General features: G+C 34.3%; 1 non-coding gene and 1 pseudogene across 1 annotated transcript; both read right to left on the bottom strand.

The window, feature by feature from the left end:
- Window positions 1-786: 786 nt before the first annotated feature.
- Window positions 787-8,150, bottom strand: LOC143600049 (subtilisin-like protease; annotated as a pseudogene).
- TRNAI-AAU (transfer RNA isoleucine (anticodon AAU)) lies at window positions 3,651-3,724 on the bottom strand. Its single transcript has one exon. It is a non-coding gene; the product is annotated as a tRNA-Ile (tRNA).
- Window positions 8,151-8,354: the final 204 nt, after the last annotated feature.

Below are 8,354 nucleotides of genomic sequence, written 5' to 3' on the forward strand. Positions count from 1 at the left end.
AAAAATAATAGCTTTTCACTTATTTGATTATATATTTTAATAACTTAACTATCAATTAAATAGCTAACAATAATTGCAGCCACATGAAAAATGTTCAACCGTAATAAAACCATCATGGTTTGGTTAATGGTTACTGGAATGCAGCCATGCAGGTATGAAATTCCTATGGATTTTGATTTGCAAAGTTTACATTAAACCTTGAATGATTAGTTATAATGATGAGCATTGCTTAACTTTTGATTTTGAGAATGAACTGAATCATATTTGACCTCTGTGCATTGTATTTAATGTATGCATACCAACTGCTCGATGAAATGCCTCTGTGAGATTATAAACTTCAAAAACTCATCAACTAAAGGCAAACCCAACTAGAACTTATTTTCATGGTGGTCAATGATTATCAACAGTAATGATGCCACTTTTGGGTAAATGTAAATCACAGGCACCACCTTTTTCATTTTATTTTGGCTTCACTATTGCATAAAGGAATAGCACAGTTGAAGGCAGCTGAAGTGGCTTTTGAGACCAAAGAAAAGGACTGAAGACCAGCTTATTTGAATCATTTCGGTTTGGTTTCGGGTATTTAAATTTACAAACTTTATCTGGTTGTTATGCTAGGCATTTTTTATACGCTCCAAATAAATGTGTCAATACATTGTTTCTGGTTCTCAAATTGAATTTTCAGCAGTTCTCCTATATAAATTTAGAAACTTTTATACTAATAAGCATAAATATTATTCGAAACATATGACGTTCATGGTATACAAGATGCAGACACTAGGATCTTTATTCAAATTTGAATGAAAATGGAGTTCTAACGATATACTTACCAGTTTCATCTGCCCACATCATATGCCCTTGCCCGTACGGACCTCTCTCCTTATCCTTAACATCTCGACTAAACTCGACCTCGTATGTTCTCTTTTGGTGCAACTCTGTGAAGCTCATGACAGCCTCTACTTTTTGAACCACAAACTTAATACTTACACTCTTTGGCACAGAAATGTCTTTGATGCTGTAACCCGAGTCTGGCAAACCAACATTATGAACCACAACCTTGATACTTACACCCTCTGGTACAGAAACGTCCCTGATGCTGTAGTACGACTCTGGCAAACCAACATTAGTCACTGTCCTTGAGTATGTTTTGCGATCACCTCTTTTCAGAGTTACCACGAAAGAAGGATAATTTAGCTGGGCCTCCGGGATGGTCTTTGAGCAATTAGCTTTCTTTCTAATGATGATTTCAATTTGTTTGGGCGTATAGTCTAACCCACAAAGATAAGGAATGTAGTCCTCGGGTTGGATATCAAATACAAGGCCTGGCTCATGGGCTTTTGGTGGGTTTACGTGACCAGAGCCGATGGCGAATACGTCAGCAGGAAGACCTCTTTTGTCTACAATGGGCTCTCCTTTTCGGTTTACTTGACTGGCAGTGGTCATTATTGCAGACTTGATGGCTGCAGGAGACCATTCTGGATGCGCGCTTTTCAGCAACGCGCTTATGCCTGCAAGGTGAGGACAAGACATTGATGTGCCTTTTCTGACGTGAAATGTTGCTTTGGTTCCTGTTTGGTTGTCAACGGATTGATGCCATGCTGCAAGAATGTCCATACCGGGTCCCGTAACGTCTGGTTTTAGGATTCCGGGACTTGCACGGTTAGGCCCTCTTGAAGAGAAAAAAGTCATCTCTGGATCTGATTTCAGCCCGACCACAGTTCCACCGCGAAGGATAGTTGCAACAGGAGAAGAAGTTGAGTTCAAATACTTCTTAATCTCAACCCCTTCTTTGTAACCAACATTTGACGCAAGTATAACATGAGGTTCTGCTATTATGCTCTGACCTTGAACATTGCCATTAGCCATAATCATGGCAACCCCCCCTGCATCCTTAACTACTGTTCCGTTGGAAGTAGTATCAAAATATTCCCCATGATCACACAACACTACCTTCCCCTGGACATCAATGCAGTCCAGTGATGCTTTATCGCACCATGCTCCGTAAATAAGAGGCCGAAGCTTCTGGTCCGAATCCATTGGTTGGTACAAGGATTCACCATGAAATTTCTTCTTGTTTCCAAGAGCAACTGTTGTCCTGAACCTTCTATCAATTGTACTGGCCCCCACTGTAAGGATCCATGGGGCCTCATTTGATAATGATGCACTCTGCGGTCCAGAATTACCTGCTGAACAACTCACAAAGATCCCTTTCTGCACGGCACTGAAGGCGCCAATCGCTACACTATCATTGTGAAAGGACGAGGAATTCAGACCAAGCGAAAGAGACATCACGTTAACACCGTCTTCAATAGCTGCATCCATGCCCGCCAAGAGGGCATCGTCCGTAAGAGTCGTGTTGTACGAACCTAGTTTATACATGGCTACGTGCGCTAATGGTGCCATCCCTTTGGCAGTGCCATTCCCCAATCCGAAAACGTTTGCGTTGTCTACAAAATTCCCTGCAGCGATACTTGAAGTGCGTGTCCCGTGGCCGTCTTCATCTATCTGCGAAAGTCCCCTTATAAAGTTTCTTATGCCGATAAGCTTGTTATTACAGCCTGCCACTTCACATTTACCCTTCCATGGTGATGGCGGAGGGGGGATCCCGTGGTCATCAAAAGAAGGATGCCCGGGAGTAATTCCAGTGTCGAAAAGGCCAATTATGATTCCCTTTCCATGGTTTGAGTCTTTCCACAAACCTGAGTTTTGGCGCAAGCCCAGAAAGTCAGGTGTACGAGTTGTGTGTAACTGATACACACTTTGAGGCCTGACAGATAAAACTCCACCCAAACGCTCCATCATCTCTGCGTGATCTGCTGTCATTTTAGCAGCAAATCCTGTAATCACGTGATGGTATGTGTGAACCATCTCTGGTTTCTCGTTTGATCGTGCAGCTGCTTTTGACAAAAACGAGTTATACCATTCTTCGATGTTGAGGTTGAGGACCTGAACTTAAGTGAACACTGTAGGTTTTTAGCTCAGTGGCTTTGGTAGGAATTACATTGAAAATGGTCATGCAAGTGAAAAATAACACAAAATCCTTCAATTTTTGGCAGCATTTTGTGTGTGTGCGTGTCAAGGGCTATTCCTAATGTGCGTCTATATATCATTAAGGTGAGAGGGAGTTTGGTTTGTACTTACCATCACATCTCTTTTAAAGTTAATAACTGTAAATACATAATATGGTAGTATATCATGCTCTCACTTAACTGGCTAGAACTAGGAAAGTTGTTTTCATATTGCCTTCTGTTCTTCATTTCTACACGTTTCTCTTCGTCTAAAAGAAGGTTAAAACCCACTGGAAGTCACTTAGTTTTCATAGTGCTATATCTTGCTTGTAAGACCCAAGATTAATTTTGGCCACTCAAATTTAATGAGTAAAGCTGAAAAGTTTTAAACTTTCAATTTTGGCATCAAAGTTATTTCTTCTTCAAACTTTAGCTACAGAAGTTTCACATATTTACACTTTTTGCACGCAAAACTTTTAGCATTTCAAATTTGGACAGCTATTATTTGAAATAAAGGTACAAAAATGTATTGGATTACATCGAAACAGAAGGCAAGCGGGCAACAAGCTGCGCCACTACCCCTTTTTGAATCGCAAAACCAAATCTTTTAAAAACTATATTTGCTGATCTTGGAAAAATAGTTGGCCCATGCAGGTCTCGAACCTGCGACCTTCGCGTTATTAGCACGACGCTCTAACCAACTGAGCTAATAAACCCAATCTTTTAAAAACTATATTTGCTGATCTTGGACGAAAAACTTTTTTTTGACGGTAGTGCAACGAACTAAACCGATACCGACCTAGTTACCTTCGTGTAATTGCTACAACGTGCAAATTCAAAGCAGCTACAGATAGAGGGTTTAGATCCTTTTGGATTTTCGATGAGGCAGCCAGTGTAAAAAGTTAGAAATATTTTACAAATCAATTTCAAGCCGCTCGAGCTGTAGCAAGGTCTCCAACTTGGTTTAACTTTATTTTGTATTGAATGGGCCAATGCCAGCATATTATAGAAACTTTAATGGCCTTTCATTTACAACTTTGATTTTTTTTTTTTAAATATTATTATTATTATTATTATTATAAAGGCTCCAAATCCCTTATCATACATTACGTATACGACTATCTAGATTGTTGATTTCAAAAATCACGCTAACCCTAAAATAACAACTACGTGAGCCGGTCTTCGCCCACCTCTGCCCCCAACGATTCCACCCACCATCACCGTCACCGTCCAACGATTCCGTCCACCGTTGAAACCACCATCAACCGTCGTGAGATACCATCGCTTTTTGTTGTTCATATGTTTGTTTAGCTTTTGATAAGAATTGAAATTGAAGTCAATTGATCTGTTAATCTTTGAAATCGATTTAATTAATCATAAATTTGAGGCTTTGATTGATCGCTTTTGACTTTGAGTGATAGGTTTTTACCTTTAAAGAAAGTATCAGGTTTTAAGCTTGAACATTTAGGTTTTGGAATTTGGCTTGAACATATTTGTTTTTTTTTAACCTTGAACGCATTTTGCATATGTAATGTATGTTAAGCGATTATTGTACGTTGGCTCACCTCCAGGGGCGGACCTACATAGGTTTGATCGGGGTCGCGGGACACCAATGTTTTTTAAAAATTATCTAGAGATGGTAATTAAATTTTGTAAGTACCCCATAAAAATTAATACGTACTATTAAGGCTAAATTGGTCTAGTGGAAAGTCCCTTATTTTACCTTTGAGATGTTGCAGGTTCAAGCCTCACAATGCTCTATTTTGTTGCTTTTTTTATGATCTAGTCAATATTTGTTAGGTTTTTTTTTTTAAATCCTATTTAATATTAATTATTTAGTAACCGTACTTGTGTCTTTCGTTAGTTTCTCCCATGTAGCCATTATCATCATGGAACATATATTATGGCAACGTGGGTTTTGCATATTCTTTTATTATTTATCTTGTTTATTTATATTATAATTAATCATTTATTTGTGTTAGAGTTAGTTTTTTATCTTTTGGTCATGTATGTAAGATTATATATATATAGGGGAGATTTTAAATGAGAACCCCTTTGAGTTTTAAGAACTCGAACGAACTCAGTGTAACGATTTTTTTTTTTTTGAATTTTTTTTACATATGTGTAATATATGTAGGTTGCATACACGTAAAAAAATTACAGAATTTTTTATACACCAAGTCAACTTTTTACACATGTATAACGGACATAAAAGTTAGTGTAACCACTTACATATTTATTCTCTCTCATTTGTTGACTTTTTTTCCATATTTAATCTCAATCACATATTCCAATCCATTTAATTAAATGTGTGGCCTAGAATGGAGTTCTTAAATTCTTACAACTCAACATAGTTCTCAAATATATATATACATATATATATATGATCAGGATTATGTGATAACTTTTTGGGAATTGAGAACTGTGAGAACCATTTTGGACCACAAAAAAACCCAAAATTATAAAAGTCATAAAACAAAAAAAACACAAAAATAAAAAAAACTAAAAAAATCAAAATTTTTATTTATCATCCCAGTTTCTTAAAAAAAACATAAAAAAAAATTCTCGGATTAGCTAAATTATACATATCTACCTATACTAATAAAAGAAAATAATTCTAGACACATGGCATTTTGAGGTTAATTTTTACTATCAAATTCCCGCCCAAATCACTTCTCTTCTATTGATGGAAAAGAAAAAAAAATATCTTGGTTCTAAATATAGTATTGATTATAAATTCAACATAACGTATTAATTGGCCAATCTCCATTGACTGAATTATTAATGCTATAAATTATATTGTAAACATACTTAATATAAAACAAATATTAATATATATATTATAATTATGTGTCATAAAGATATTTTCTTTAAAATTAAAATGCATATAAAAGAGTTAATGTTTAATGAGTACACTAATATTTAGTTTTTGAGACATTTTTATATTGAAGAAAACTATAATAATTTTGTTTACTTTTTACAAATATTCAATGTTTAATAAGTCCTAAAAATCATAAACAAATTTTCCATTTTTTATATTTAGTATAAGAGACTTAATGAAAGCTGCTCAAAAAAGAAAATCTGGTGTATTTTTTGGTTTAGGGTTTAGGGTATGGAGTGAAGCATTTTTTATGAAAGACTTTAACTACATCTTTCAGATCTAAAGGCCTCATTGTTTTAAATGTTACTTTTAGTGCATTGCTTCATTATTGTATACCGATGGTAGAATAACTCATTCTCGATTTAAAATTCAAATACATTTGATGATATAAAACGACTATATTTGTAATAAATTTTTTACATGATATAAAGAGACTTAACTATCTTTTATTTTATTTGTATTAAATTATTTATTGTAATTTATACATTAACTTATACCGTGTAATACACGGGTTTCTAAAGCTAGTATGTATAATATATACATATATGTACACACATGTTTTTTTCTTATACACATATGTATAACTTAAGGTAAATGATAATATACATATGTGTACAATACGTAACTAGAGATTAAATGAAAGTATACATATGTGTATAGGTATAATACGAATTAAAAAGAAAAAAATCATTTTTTATTATACATACATGTATAATATGTACACACATGTTTTTTCCTATACATATATGTATAATTTAAGGTAAATAATAATGTATATATGTGTACATTACGTGACTAGAGATTAAATGAAAGTATACATATGTGTATAGGTATAATACGAATTAAAAAGAAAAAAAATTTCGGTTTTTTTTAATGAAACCAGAATGAATATAAGAATTTTGGTTTTTTTACTTTTTTAAAATTTTCGTTTTTTTTTTGTTTTATAATTTTTTAAATATCTTTTTAAAGTTTTTTTTTAGTGGTCCAAAATGGTTCTCAGAGTTCTTAATTTGTTAATGGTTCTCTTAGGATCCTTACCCTATATATATATGCTAAGTATAAAATGAAAACCCACTTGAGTTTTGAAAAATCTAGAAACTCATTCTCAACCACATGTTTTTAATTAATGTTTAGATATTGTGGTCCACAATTAAAGTGAATAAAACATATAAATATAAATATAACTTTTTCTCTCTCCTGAAAACATATATAAAAATTAGTAAAAAAAATGTTAAAAAATAGCAAAACATTTTTTTTTATGTTTCGATGTTTTGTATTAAATGTTATAACATATATTACATGTAACAAAAAAAAACGATGTTACATAGGGTTTTCGCGGGTTTTCACAACTCAAATAGGTTTTTATTTTAACCTTACCCTATATTATATATATATATAGCTTACGTTTATGTTTTCCGGGTATGAATAAAAATGAATTAAAAGTCCATGATTCTTTCTACTTACTCGTTTCCAATGACACCATATTTTCGTGTTTTATTATGTTTCTCGCCTCGACCCGACCTAAATAATGACCGACCTAAAAATTTTGTAAACCAAAAAAACTTGGACTCCATTGGCAAAAATCCTGGGTCCGTCACTGCTCACCTATTATTATTATTATTATTATTATTATTATTATTATTATTATTATTCATAATCTGCTTTTGATTCAACTTCATACACAGTCGGAATCTCGCCGGATATCATCAACAACAAAGATTTATAGATCAAAACTGACCGGATCACTGACCGATCCAAATCATAATATCATTCAAAGACCACTCCATATAACACAACTGTACGTTCTTAATTTTACTTACTATTCGTCTTAAGCTAAATAGTTGAACCATTCACAAATCTTCACTAACAAACGTTCTCGAACAAGACTGCTATTGCCAGTATTTACCACTGTGAACAAGGCACCTTTGGCTCGAATTCTCACACGCATAACGCAACAGATTTCCGCCAGATTTACGGTGTTGAGTGCAATTATTCCTTCTGGTGATTATAGATCTCGGCGGTGAGTGAGAAGCGAATGTAAGAGGTGACTTTGGTGACGTCACCGGGGAGGGTTTCTTTGGAAGCGAGAGAAACGCTCTGATTTTGAGATTTGAAGAGTGCGCATCAGGTGCTCGATCATATTCCTCAATGAGATTTGCTAGATCCTCGTCGGAAGTGATCGAAACAAGCGCGTCTAGATCTTCCGTTGGTAATTGGCAACGCAGAGTCACCGGCGTCCCGCAAAGTTCACTGAGTTTCATTAATAATTCTGTAATTCGATAGAAAATATCATTTCGATAGGTGTGCATAAAACTGTAAAAAGTGATTTGAAACTGAAGAAATAGAGAGAATTGAAAAATATCAAAGTGAATAAAAAACCACCGAAAGTTTGATTTTATGTTTTTTTAAAAACAAACTCACGGTTTGAATTTGATTTTGCATGTAATAAAGAACGAAAAAACTGA

Source organism: Bidens hawaiensis, unplaced genomic scaffold, assembly GCF_021521415.1.
Source record: "Bidens hawaiensis isolate Kalapana, Puna unplaced genomic scaffold, B.hawaiensis_p1.1 tig00053253_1, whole genome shotgun sequence".
NCBI lineage: Eukaryota > Viridiplantae > Streptophyta > Magnoliopsida > Asterales > Asteraceae > Bidens > Bidens hawaiensis.